The sequence below is a fragment of the Spea bombifrons genome, chromosome 2, assembly GCF_027358695.1.
Source record: "Spea bombifrons isolate aSpeBom1 chromosome 2, aSpeBom1.2.pri, whole genome shotgun sequence".
In the NCBI taxonomy this organism is placed as follows: Eukaryota; Metazoa; Chordata; class Amphibia; order Anura; family Pelobatidae; genus Spea; species Spea bombifrons.
Genome location: NC_071088.1, coordinates 100,209,155 through 100,223,070, shown reverse-complemented (window position 1 = coordinate 100,223,070; position 13,916 = coordinate 100,209,155). Strand labels below are relative to the sequence as shown.

At 36.7% G+C, this 13,916-nt stretch overlaps 1 pseudogene; it reads right to left on the bottom strand.

Moving 5' to 3' along the window:
- Positions 1 to 244: 244 nt before the first annotated feature.
- Positions 245 to 364, bottom strand: LOC128480714 (uncharacterized; annotated as a pseudogene).
- Between the last annotated feature and the right edge of the window lie 13,552 nt (positions 365 to 13,916).

The following is a 13,916-nucleotide window of genomic DNA, read 5'->3' as shown; positions in this document are numbered from 1 at the left end:
TCGTTACATATATTATTTAGAAAACAATAAATCATCAAGTGATTTAAAAACATCAAATAATTAAAATTACATTATCCAGTATATTACAAATAATCACACATATTAATGGCACATACTAATAAAATCCTAAGTAAATACCTTGTGTCTCCATAACTCAATCTCATCCTGTTGCCTTTCTGCTCATGTGTGATCATGTGACCAGACCAGATCACATGATCGCATGATGACATCATGCCAAAAAACAAAAACAAAGAGACTTGGTATTTCCAGGCAGTCTCCCATCCAGGTACTAACCAGGCCCAACCCTGCTTAGCTTCTGAGATCAGACGAGATCAGGAGCATTCAGGGTGGTATTGCCTAAAAACATATCTGATCAAATCTCCCAAAAAGGGAAGAAGGTGTATCGGGAGAACGGTCATCAGGACGACCAAGTTCATATAATACAGAAACAATCATTTAATAACATCAAAGAGCCATAGAAATAAAATAAAATGGGGAGAAAAAAAGAAATACTATGAGCAAATATGCAATTACAGTATTAAGCACATTCCATACTGTCCTATACCCAAATTAGTCCATATTCTAAACAAAGTGCAAATTTAGGTGTATTAAAATATTAAGCATTTAGATTTAAAAAGTGAAAAAAGTGCAGTTTATCAAAGAATATAATATTTTCTACAAAATTGTTTTAGAAAATAATAATATTAAACCACATATATATTAGTTAAAGTGCAAAAACATGTCAAATAGACATATAAATAGCAAGACATGTGTCCTCTTATACCTCTTATATCCCTATATTATATTATACATATAAAGTGATAATGTGGACTACATTACACATTTAAAGTGACTGTATTAAAGTGAACCAAAGTTGGCAAGTGTATAAAATTGTTTCAATAAACGTGTATAAGAAATCTTAATACTAAATGGAAAAGCAGATGCATATTATTGCTCGAAGATGAGCGTGTGTGAAGTTCTAAAAGTGAACCAGCACCAATTTCCATCAAAGAAAAAAAAAAGGTTAAGTTAATTACTATCAAAATAATTAATAACAATTCACAAAAAAATATAAAACTCTTATCACTATTCAAATGAGAGATGCCACATCATAATCAAAATGTATCCCTTTTGGACTAAGAGTATTCAGCTCTCTGAATCTGAAATTTCAGTTGTGCAATGTTGTGGCGGGACTGGTAATTCAAATAACCCAGTCATGATGGTAGACTTATGCTTTGAAAAACTTTCTCTCATTCTCTGAGTAGTCTGCCCAACATACAAAAGACCACAAGAACATTTCAGAAGATATACCACATGAGAAGAGTTACATGTCACATACTGATTAACAGTGTATTTTCTTCCTCCATGTGGATGATGCACAACAGAGCCCTGTATCATCAAGTGACAAGCACTATAGTTAAAACAGGGGAAATTCCCAACCTTAGATGTCAAAGTAGAGGGTTCCACAGATAACTGAGTGTGTACCAATTTATCTTTTAGTGAAGGGCATCTCTTAAACGCCATAAGTGGTTTTTGGCCAAACTCGGGAACATGTGGATAACTGGAAGACAGAATATGCCAATACTTATTAAGGATCTTCCTGATCTTATTGGAAAAAAGACCATATTGTGATACAAACTTAATTCTGCGATAATTTCTATGCCTTTCAGTGGTGACAAAAAGTTCTGCTCTATTTTTAGCTTGAACCGCTGACAACTGTTTATCCAGTAAAGAGGATGAATAACCTCTTTTTAGGAAGTGACTGGTCATTTCTTCTAGCTGTTCTTTTAATCTAGTCTCCTGTGACACTATCCTCTTTACTCTCAGAAACTGACTGTGTGATACTGAATCAAACATAAATGAGGGATTATAGCTAGAATAATGTAAGAGAGTATTCTTAGCCTGTGGCTTCCTGAAGACATCAGTTTCAAAACCAGTGTCTGACCTTGAAATTAAGATGTCCAAAAAAGCCAATTTATGATTATCTTCCACCATTGTAAACTTAATCGAAGTGGATGCAGAATTCAAAAAACAAAAGAAACTGTCGAGAGACTCCAATATACCAGAGGATCCTCTAAATAGCTACATTACGTATTCAAAAACATATGTTCCCAGTACTCAAGTTGCAGTCAAGCCTAAAGTGTGTGACAGAATAAAAGTACAAGGGACGATGGATGGGGCCATCTACCCTCAAATCTTGGGTGAGAACCTCCTCCCCTCAGCCAGGGCATTGAAAATGGGTCACGGATGGGTATTCCATCATGACAATAACCCAAACACACCAAGACAACAAAGAAGTGGCTCAAGAAGAAGCATATTAAGGTCCTTAATCCTATAGAAAATCTGTGGAGGGAGCTGAAGGTTCGAGTTGCCAAACGTCAGCCTCGAAACCTTAATAACTTGGAGAGGATCTGCAAAGAGGCGTGGGACAAAATCCCTCCTGAGATGTGTGCAAACCTGGTGGCCAACTACAAGAAACGTCTGATCTCTGTGATTGCCAACAAGGGTTTTGCCACCAAGTACTAAGTCATGTTTTGCAAAGGGGTCAAATACTTATTTCAATCGATTATAAGAAAAGTTTTTTTTCAGAGAAAAGCTCCAAATGCGGTCTTTTAGACCCCCATGGGTGGTATCACAATACTTAGAAGATGTTGCTGAACACATATTGGGGTGTTGTTTTTGATGTTGCATATAGCAGGAGCTGTAACTTTATACCTAAATTTCAGTTTGTATGAAAAAACTCAAAATAAATTACTACCACAACGATTGACAAATTCTGGTAGTAAAATTAGTGCCTGGAAAGTGTTAAAATACCAGCATCTGAAATAACTTGGGATATCTATTTTCAAAAATATATGGTTTGATGGGGGTAAATTGAATTGGCCAGCTGCACAAATATCCCAAATAGGACATGGGGATAGGATTACTGGATTGAAAAAATGTTTTACAATAACAACATTCTACTTGTACTTATTGGCCTTTAACTTGCAAAAAAACATAAAAAAACTAGGTATTTCAAAACTCAGGACAAATAGTAAATTCGAGTTAGCATGTTTTCCATTAGCTTTTATAAATGAGCAAACAATCCTCAAATAAAAGTAAGAAATTTTTTTCTTTTTTTTACAATTTCCCCCCAAATTTAATTATTTGAATAGGAAATTAGACTAAAATTATCTAAAATGTATCTCTTGTTGTGAAAAGAACAATATATAACTTGTGTGGGTACACTAAAAGAGAAAAAGTGTTAAGGGTACAAAAAGAAAAAACATGCAATCACAGCATACTGAAAAGACAAGGGTCACATTAAGCAAATTTACACCAACATAGCCTATATAGTATTAAATTGCAATGACAGACAACAATACAGACACGGAATTCTAAAATATATTAAGAAACCAATTTAAAATAGCAAAATAAAAATGGAGAATTATTGTTGAAGCTGGCTTTTCAAACAAAATAAGCTGAGCCAAGTGGTGTATAAAAATTGTACTAATTAGTTTTGTTCTGCAATGGCCTAAGAGTGCCTGTCAATGATATCCTGGTAAAAATTAAATCATTAAGTGAGGAACAATACTTGAAACAACCCACAAGCATTGTTAAAATCAAACTAAAAGATAGAAGAAAAACTGTTAAGCATAAACCTTCAGTTTAGTATGACAATATTGCCATAACTACCAATAGTCTCCACTGAATTTTTTTTTACTTTAATATTATTATAAAAATATTATTTGCAGTTCATGAAACCTAGGCTAGGAGAAGTATAAATAATACTATACATATTTTAGATGTATTGAGCAAAATATTTTGTACTAGAGAGAGGTGTTTATCCACTAAAGGGAAAATAATCAGGAGAGGTTTGGGTTTAACTCTCTCATTTCACTATTAAGTATGAAGGACCAACACTAGCAAGAAGGTCTGAGCTGGCCTTGAACAATGATTAATTCAATCTGTAAGGATACTTTGAAGAAATCTTATTGATTAGCTATGCATTATACAAACACAGCCAAGATACCTACAGCAAAAGCTCACTGAGCTTGGCTCTATATCTCTAGTGAAGCAAATAACCTGAAATACAACTCTTATGTAAACGCTCCTGTCAATTCTCTCTTTAGTAAATGAACCTGTGAACTATTACAAAGGAGTCAAGTAAATATTAAATGCACCACTCTCTGAGCGTGATACATGGATCTGCTTGTTGTATTTACAGAACGAATCACAGTATGTGTCTGATGTGGATCATGAAATTCTTGCATCAAGATGACAGTGAAATAGTTTTTGTGTGGGTGGTATTATTGAATCTGATGTCAAATACTATAGAGAACCTGTGTGAAACCTATCTGTTACTACCAAGGCTACCAGCACACTGCTGCTAGGTATTCAATTTGGGTGAATTCTGACCATGCACAATGAGAATAGACCCAATGTCATATAGCTTGTATTGTGTAGTCACAGATCAGTGTGAACCTCAGATATTTCCTCCCTTTTATTTCATTTTAGGGTAGGGGTGGGGTCCAGCAAGGAATCAATGAGTGGGCAGAAATTGGGGAAAGTGGCTAATCCCAAGGTTCAAAATGACAAAACCATGGGAGTGACAAATAGGCATAAGAGTAAGTTAACATTGTTTGTAGGGTCTTGATAATCATAAATTGAATTTAGGTATAGCTACATTAAAGAAGATACTAGCAAACAAAGTAAATTTAGTCCCCTAACACCATGGAGCATACATACAAAGACTACATTTAATGAAAATGTCCACTATTAGGTCAGATTCTATCTTTATTTTTCTCATTTAATGAGTTCCCCACATTTCTAGTGATTTTTTATTTAAGTATTTTCTTATAATGATTTATTTTTAAGTGGTTTCATGAGCTTGTTTAATTTACTAGCAATTTAGAAGAACTGTGTTTTGTCATAAGGCACATGTGAGAGAAAAATCCAATGTATCACATTCTTGTCTCTATAAAATTAAAGTTGAGATCCTGCAAATTGAAACAAAGCCAAATAGCTTTAGAAAAGCATATCACTTCTTTATGCTTTGGCCTTGGAATAATGAAAGGTCAAATCCAGTGATCATCTGTCTCCATAATTTCACAAGCAATTGGCAAAATCAATTTAGATGCTGCCAAGAAATAAAATGGATCTCATTCATGGAGAAAAAGCAGTACTTATTCATCAAGACTTTGTTATCTATTGCAACAATGTGGAAGGTATGTAAAGTGTTTGATAAAGTCATATATTTTATAGGCAACATCATACTTTTCATTCATGGGGCATAATTTCTAAAGCATGAACTGTTCCTATTTTATTGAGATCAATACAATTCTAAATGTATCCAATAAAACATGTGTACTGCCTATGTAAGATATATCATCTTCCTTTGGTAACATAGTATTTTCAATCAGGTCCCCTAAAAATAAGTGGTTCAACTAAGCTTCAGTAAATATGCATATACACATACAGAAATAGGTAATTCAGCAAATTTGCATATTGCAATATTAAATTAGCGCCCGTGATTCAATTTATAAAGAGAAATTTGGCTCTAGATCATTTGGCAGTATGTTGTACACGCATGAGCTCCAAAAACCAGATAGCTATTATTATCTTACATTGGAATCCCTTTCATCCATACAACACTGCAGGCAATATTTCATGGTGTTGAATTTCAAACAGATTATGTATAACAGACAAGCATTTGTTTCTAAAAATGATAAGGTAGGCAGCTATTACCATATAAGCACACACAGTATAGTTTAGTTTTCTATTTGTTTTCTTCTTCATTGTAAATTAGATTACATTGAAACGTTCCCAAATATTATATTTTGCATTTCTGTATACTAAATTGATCTGTATAGTAGTACCATACTTGTCATACCAGAGGCTTGGAGTTAAACCAGAGTGCAGGTACTAAACAGAGACCAGACAGACTTGAAATTAGACAGACAGAAGTCAGCCACATGAAGCATAGGGATGACCATGTAATTGTTGGGCCCACCGTTTGTGAAAAAAGCTTGGTATAAGGTTACAGCTGAAACCAATCATTCTATATCCTCTCAGAACTGTAATTGGTGTGTTGGTGAAACAGTGGGTTTCAGGCAAGCAGCCTGAATGAGAGTCTTGTAACTATAAGGCTACATAGACACCCATACAGCCATGCCCAGAAATGCAGAACCCAGCATCTGAATCTAGATAGACTAGAATCCAGGGTGTAGATGATATAAAAAAAACCTATATATATATATATATATATATATATATATATATATATATATATATATATATGTACACCAGCCATCCTAAGTTCCTGTTGTAAGGTTGCTCTTAATATTTATATCCTTTTATTGACACTATTTTTGTTAAGGCACCACTTGTTTGGTGTCAAAGGGGGCAGAAGAAATTAATTTTGAGCACCAATGCCTCACACTACACAAAGTCTCATCAGTGCTATGTCCTGGAATACATTGAAGTGGTATAATGTAAGATGTAGTGTGCAGTGAAGTAACATTCTCTTCTCTGATGTTGTTGTCAAGTTAAGAACCTAGTTCATCCTAAGTAGACTCTATTAAATGTTGCTTAAGAAAAATCTTCCTTCATTCACCTGGATTTGAACACACAGCTTTTCCAATATGAGACAGACACACTGAGCATGCCCCCCAACTGTCCCAATTTAGGTGGGACAGTCCCGATTTTGGGTCGCTGTCCCGCCCAACCCATTCCTCTGTACTGCTTGGCAGATACCTGGAAATGTCCTGGTGGACCAAAATTCAAAACAGCCACTGAACGGCTGCGAGCGGGATTGAAAGCTTCAATTGAAAGCCGGCGCCTAATGCACCGTGCAATGGCCATGCCTCAGCTTTTATTCCCACCTCTTTTAAGACGTGGGACAAAGTGTTATTTGGGGGGTATAAGGCATTTCTGGAGGCAGAGGGGCATATAGGGGGCTAAAAAGCATATCATGGGGCAGAGTGGCATATAGGAGGATATAAGGCATATCAGGGAGGCAGAGTGTCATATAGGGGGTATAAGGCATTTCTGGGGGCAGAGTGGCAAGCCTGGGGGCAGATGTGCATAACTGGGGGGGGGGCAGGTTGTCAAATAAAAACAAAAAACTAAAATTTCTCGATCTTAACTTTTATTAAATATGAAAACATAGTTTACATGAATTAATAAAGAAATAAAAGTTTCTTACAAGAATATCGTGAAGAATAATGTGATCACTGTTTTCTTCCACTGAATAAAATGGAACTTTTTCATCTAAACATTTTTGCAGTAGCAAATGTTTTGATTCCAAAATCAAAAGGCGGTGTACATGTATATATGTGTGTAAGGGCAGTGTATATGTGTGTGTATAAGGGCAGTGTACATGTATATGTGTGTGTAAGGACAGTGTACTTGTATATGTGTGCGTGTAAGGGCAGTGTACGTGTATGTATGTGTTTATGGGCAGGTGTGTGTAAAGGCAGTGTGTAGGGGTCCTGGGAGGGAGGCTAACATTAGCCTTTTTTAATTAAAAACTAAATCTCTGCTGCTGTAGACTACTCTTCCAATGATGCTCAGCCAGCATTATGGTGGACACCTGGCTGATAATCATAGGAATTTTAGTTCACAGCTAGCATCTGTAGCTTTACTATTGCTGCACTTCTCATGACGCTCAGCCAGCATCATGGAAGTAGTATGTCTGGCTGAGCCTTATGGGAATTCAATTCAATGTGTTGGTTATTTTTAATATGCATGACTGTGCTGACAAAAATGAAGCATGTTTTAAGTGGCAATGCAAGCGTGACATTTTAAAGTGCAATTGCTTGGATTGGTGAGTTCTGCAAGATAAAAAAAGGTGTCCCTCTTTCACATTTTGAAATGTTGGGAGATATGCACACTGGTAGCTGTTTTACTGCCTGACTAGCAATAAGTGATGATAAAACACTCTGATTTGAGCCCTCTCTCCTCATACGCCCAGCAGTGTGTCCATATCTGCTCCATTGTCCTCACTACTCCACTGTGTGCCCTGGGAGAATGAAAGGTTCACATTTATGTTACACTTTTTAGAAAGATAATTTTGTTGAGAGCTATAGATTTCCAGTTGGAAAGCGAGCACACATATTATGATGTTGTGTAAGAAATAAAATATACAGTGCATTAACTGTGTTAAGTCTACCATCAAAAAAGGTAATATCTTCAGTATCTTAAAAGAGAAAGAAGCATTCTGGATTTCTGTATTAGGCTAAAGAATCGGAATCTTTTGCATTTTTAGTTCCTAAACTTTATTGATATTTATTATTGTGACTATTATATAACATCTTTTTTATGTATAGCATCAAATAGGTATCACTGAGTGTCAGGATATTTACCCTTATTTCTTTGTACATGTTTGTATTATCTTAAGCAATGTAAAGTAGCATTTCAATAACAACAAATTTACCTTGTTTTGCTTTTACTTTTTTTTTTACTGCTCCATCCTGGCTTACGGTTATACTATTTGTTCATGTTTAAGATATCAGAACAAACAGTTATGTGGCCAAGAATCATCTGGATCTCCTGCCCAGGCAGCGTGTGCCTTAATACTGCTGCTGGTGGTCATGATTCAATTGTGTACGACGTGCATGGATGCTCGAGTGCAACTTTTATGTTTGGAACACATAAACATCAGCATTGCCATGGTTATGTGTATGTAAAAATAGAATGCTGTAGAACTGCATAAAACTCTAATTCCCTTAGTAGTTAATTTTCGAATGTTCTGGGTCTATTGTCTGGTGTATTCATTGTTTTATTTCCATTACTGATCCTTGGTTTATGATACTGTATACTTATTTGCATGTAACTCTTTCTTCTAACCTGATACTCGATTTTAAATCTGCCATCAACATTGGAACTATCCATCCCTCTTGTGCCTTTGGTGTTTTATAACCTGCTTGGACCTGCTATTGCTAAGACCTTTCCTGCTTAGAACTCTGCAGAGACAATCTGGGCTTGTTTTGACTTTAGCTTTATAGCCCTTCCACAGATTAGACTTCCACTGATATTATATATACTTATAGTTATGTAATATACTGCCTTCACCCTATTGTAAAGAATTTATGTGCCTGCCCAACAACACATGAAGTATATGTGCTAATGTTTCTAAAGCACCAATTTTACAAGCCTTGTACAAATATTTTATTTAAATCAACTCCTGCTTAATGGTTCAAAAAAGCTTTTACTGGATACATTCAGTTCCTATAACAATAACACACATATTTTAGTAACACACATCAGCTACTCAGTGTTATAACTGAGGAGGTCAGAAAACTTATATGACAGTCCTACCAAATGTTGTACAGGATTTTTTAAAAAAAATAGGCAACAATATAAATTCTATAGTTGGCTATGCTGTAAGCCAAAAATCATAATGAATCGGCAAAACTACACCAAACATATAAAACAATTGGAGAAAATGTCCCAAATTCATAAGTGTTTTAAGGGTATCACTACATTTTCTGCTGCATGGTAATATGATACAGGACTTTGCATCTGTTTTATGGCAACAATACATTAAAATAATAAAACTAGAAATGAATAGAAAAAAAATAAGTTATATACATTTTAAAATGTGCTTCGAATGCTGCTATGAAAATTGTACTTGACTCTTAGGTGTTCTGTGAAAGACATAGAATAATATATGAAAGATTATTTTAATTATATTTATCTGATGAATATTCATCAGTACAACAAGGATTAATATGATTATGGTGTGCAGAGTTCTAATTCATTTTTAGAAAATATTTTGTATTAGGAAAAGATAATATTGCTTTGCACAATACAATGTAAATGTTGTTTAAAATAGCGTTACTAGAATCACTAAAGAGGGGATTTTTATTTGTTGAGGATCTACTACCAGTTGGTTATAACCACCATCAAAGATAAATCTCCATACTTGCCATTTGAGTTTGTTGTTCTATGTCACAACTTTATATAATTCCTAGTTCTACTGTTCTGTGTATTTCATTTACACTATAAATAAATTATAAAACATAGGCTATTAAAAAAAACAAATACATTGTTATAAACTAATCAAACATGACTGTTATTAATTATTCATTATCTATACACATACTGTGTATATTCTGGACTGGATTACCTGGTGCTCTGAGGGGCCCTGCGGCAATTGCTCCATGGCTCCAGCATTCTGACAGGTCCACACTAGAGCCCTGCGCAGGACTGCTTTTTTAATCCCACTCCTGCCTGCTCCCGCTGATTTTTTGTCCAATCCCACCCGCTCCCGCAATGTGTATGTTCCACTCCCGTCCGCTCCCGCAACATGTGTGCCCAATCCCGCCTGTTTCCGCCACATTTGTGGTCAATCCTGCCCGCTCCCACCACAAATGTGGCCAATCACGCCCACCTCCTTACCTAAACTCCAGATTTCCCACGCAGTCCCGCAAGGCTGCCTTTGAGTTGCTCCCTCACAGCGTGTCTTCTCTTGTTCCGCCCAGGAACAAGGCGGAGTCACAGGAAGTGACGTCACATCACGTGATTCCGCTATGTTCCTGGGCGGAGCAAGAGTAGACGCGCTGTGAGGGAGCAACTCAAAGGCAGCCTTGCTGGACTGCGTGGGATTACCAGGACCCACAGGTACAGTGTCTGAGCGCCCGCTCCCGCCCGCAATACCAGCAAGACCGCCCATGCCCGCGGGACCCGCATCCCAATGCAGTCCTCTAGTCTACACCTCTTATCTGTATCAGGAAGCGGTGATCCAATTGGGTCCTGTAATGTGCGACAGTCATCCTCTCTCACTGACACTGTGTCCCACACCTGGGAACTATCTGGCTTCGGCTACCCAGAGCCCCCCATTGCCGGATGTGGGTAAGCGATCCAGCTGATGTCAGTGGTCGGCCCTGCTGATGTTGTGGGCAGTTCCACTGATGTCACAGGTCACATACCATTTTTGATGGGGAAGTGGGTGGGGAGTGGGGTTTGTAGCAACACTGCTCCTGTGACCCAGAGTTTTCCCGCAGTGACCAAGAGATGCAGAGAAGTGGTGCTTTACCCAGAGTCCCCAGCAAAACTCGGAGAGTTCCCAGGTATGCTGTTTGCTGAGGAGTGATGTCAGTTAGGGCAATAGGGTACAAAGAGCTTACAGGAGGGAAGTGGAGAAGGTGGTAATTACTGCGTGTGTGTGTGTATAAAGTAAATGTGTATTAGACATATACATTCTGCACAAATTTTGCTGCCCAGTGTTTGGCAGCTGACCAAGGTTCAACACATTAACCCAGGCACCCCACTGACCATTTTAAATGAAAAACCTTGTTTAATTATGTCTACCCTCCTTTTCCCCATTTTAAGAACAAGTTCACGTATTGGATCCTACTCACATATCTAAATTTTAATGCAAATGCTGATTTATATAAACTTAGGTCCATTAAGATTTTTTTTAAGTAATACATTTTCTGAAATATATACCCTGAGCAAAATGTCTACATTGAGGAGTCCCTTCTGCTCTTCGAATGCAGACTACATGTCAGACAGTATATCCTACAAAGTGGTCTAGGTATGCAGTGAAGTTTTAAAACTTTGTCAAAGCGTCATGGGATATACTGTCTCATTTAGAATCAATTATGGAAAAGACAGCCACCTAGATTTTACTGGCTGCCCAGTAAAATATTTTAATGAAAAAAACAAATAAAGTGATGTGTTAGAATGAAAAAAAAAACAATAATAAACACAAATGTGCTGGTGCTACGTGTTATAAAACCAGACCGTATATGTTCTGGTGCTGCGTGTTTTAAACCCAGACCATTAAGCTAACTACCACATCTAGCTCCACGGGCATTGATTTTCTTGATTTACACATCTATATAGAACATTCCATCCTTAAAACAAATAAAGATAAATGTAGATGTTCCCATTATTTTAAATTATAATATTATGGGTAAGAAAATGAAAAAAATATAAATCGACATTGGGAGATCTTAAAGACAGATCCAAACTTGGATGATATTCTAGGACCATGTCCAAAAATAATTAAAAATAAGTTGGTGAGTTTACTAAAAGGTGCCTCAGAGGAGGACAATTCCATTAAAAAGATTAAAAGCTTTCAGAGATGTGGGTGTTGCTTAGCATGTAGAACCCCCATGGGGAGGAATAAAGCTACCATAGATTTTACATCTTATACTGCAGATAGGAACTAAAAGATAAATAAACAAATTACCTGCCACTCTGTCATATATATGCTGAGATGCCTCTGTGACTTCCGATATGTGGGAAGGACCATCAGAGCCTTATACATTAGGATAGAAGAACATCCTAGAAAAATAAAGATAGGTTATGATAAATATACAGTAGCCCTTCATTTTTCCACACACCACAAAAACAATGCCCAATTATTGGAATTTACAGGGATAGATTTGGTAGAACACTCCTGGAGAGGAGAAGATTTTATGAAAAAATTAGGACAGTTGGAGATTAAGTAGATTTTTAATTTAAAAACTCTTCTGCCTGATGGTGTAAACAAGGATTTTGAACTACATCATTTTTTTTTAACTTCCAGATATTCTTCATTCCTGTCTTTTATGGTATTATGCACATTATATTGTTTTATCCACGGTGCTGTCCAACTTGAATCTCTGCACTGTGACACTAACCACAATTAAAACTATCAAGGGTCAAATACCATTAACCCTTTGTAAAAATGTGTTGGACGCTTAACGAACGTCCTTTTAACAATTAAACAAACCCCACCAAACTGAAACAGTAACTAGTTTTAACCGTCACCTTTGAGCAGTCCATTCCAAGTGTGCAGGATGAAATTTTTGTGTAATTCAACCCAACTCCCTCTAGACTGTAAGCTCGTCACCTGCTGTCCCTGTTAGTCAATTTGTTATGTTACATACTACTTGTTTTGTCCTGTCTAACAATGGTTATTAAAATGTACAATGGTACAGCGCTACGGAATCTGATGGTGCTATATAAAACAATAAATAATAATAATAATAATAATAAATGTCCTGCGTCATAAATACAAGCATTTTCCTTGCACAAATCCCCTCACTGGTGCCAAATGAAAGTCTCGTCAAGAAATAGAGAGAAAAGACTTCTTTAATATCTTCTTTAAAATTTGTAACAGTAACAGAGCTCCAATGGCACAGTATCACACTGGTAGCGCAATAAAAATATAAGAATACACCTACATGAGGTAGTGGCACAACAGGGATGTTATGCACAAACATTCACTAACATAGATAGAGTTCTCATCTCAGAAATGGATGTAGGCTCATCTCAGAAATGGGTATACTGGCCCTTGTGATCTCTCAATGCATTTTGCAATGCAAGAACAAAAATACTACTAGAAAATTCACTGAAAGACAGCCTATCATTGTGAGCACATGAACACTACACTCACTGTCCACTTTATTAGGTATATCTGTTTAATCGCTTGTTAACACAAATAGGTAATCAGCCAATCACAGCCAGAAGGGTTGGTCTGAGTGTTTTAGAAACTGCTCATCTATTGGGATTTTCATGCACAACCATCTCTAGGGTTTACAGAGAATGGTCCGAAAAAGAGAAAATATCCAGTGAGTGGCAGTTGTGTGGATGAAAATGCCTTGTTGATGTCAGACGCCAGAAGAGAATGGGCAGAGGTATGGTATGCAGAATACCATCTCTGAACGCCCAACACGTCAAACCTGGAAACAGATGGGCTACAGCAGCAGAAGACTACATTGAGGGCTACTTCTGTCAGCTAAGAACAGGAAACTGAGGCTACCATTCGCACAGGCTCACCAAAATTAGACAATGGAATACCGGACCCCATTCTGATGCTCAGTTTGAACTTCACCAAGTTGTCTTGACCACATGTACATGTCTAAATGCATTGAGTTGCTGCCATATGATTGGCTGATCAAGCAATTGAACAGGTGTATCTAATAAAGTGGCCAGTGAGT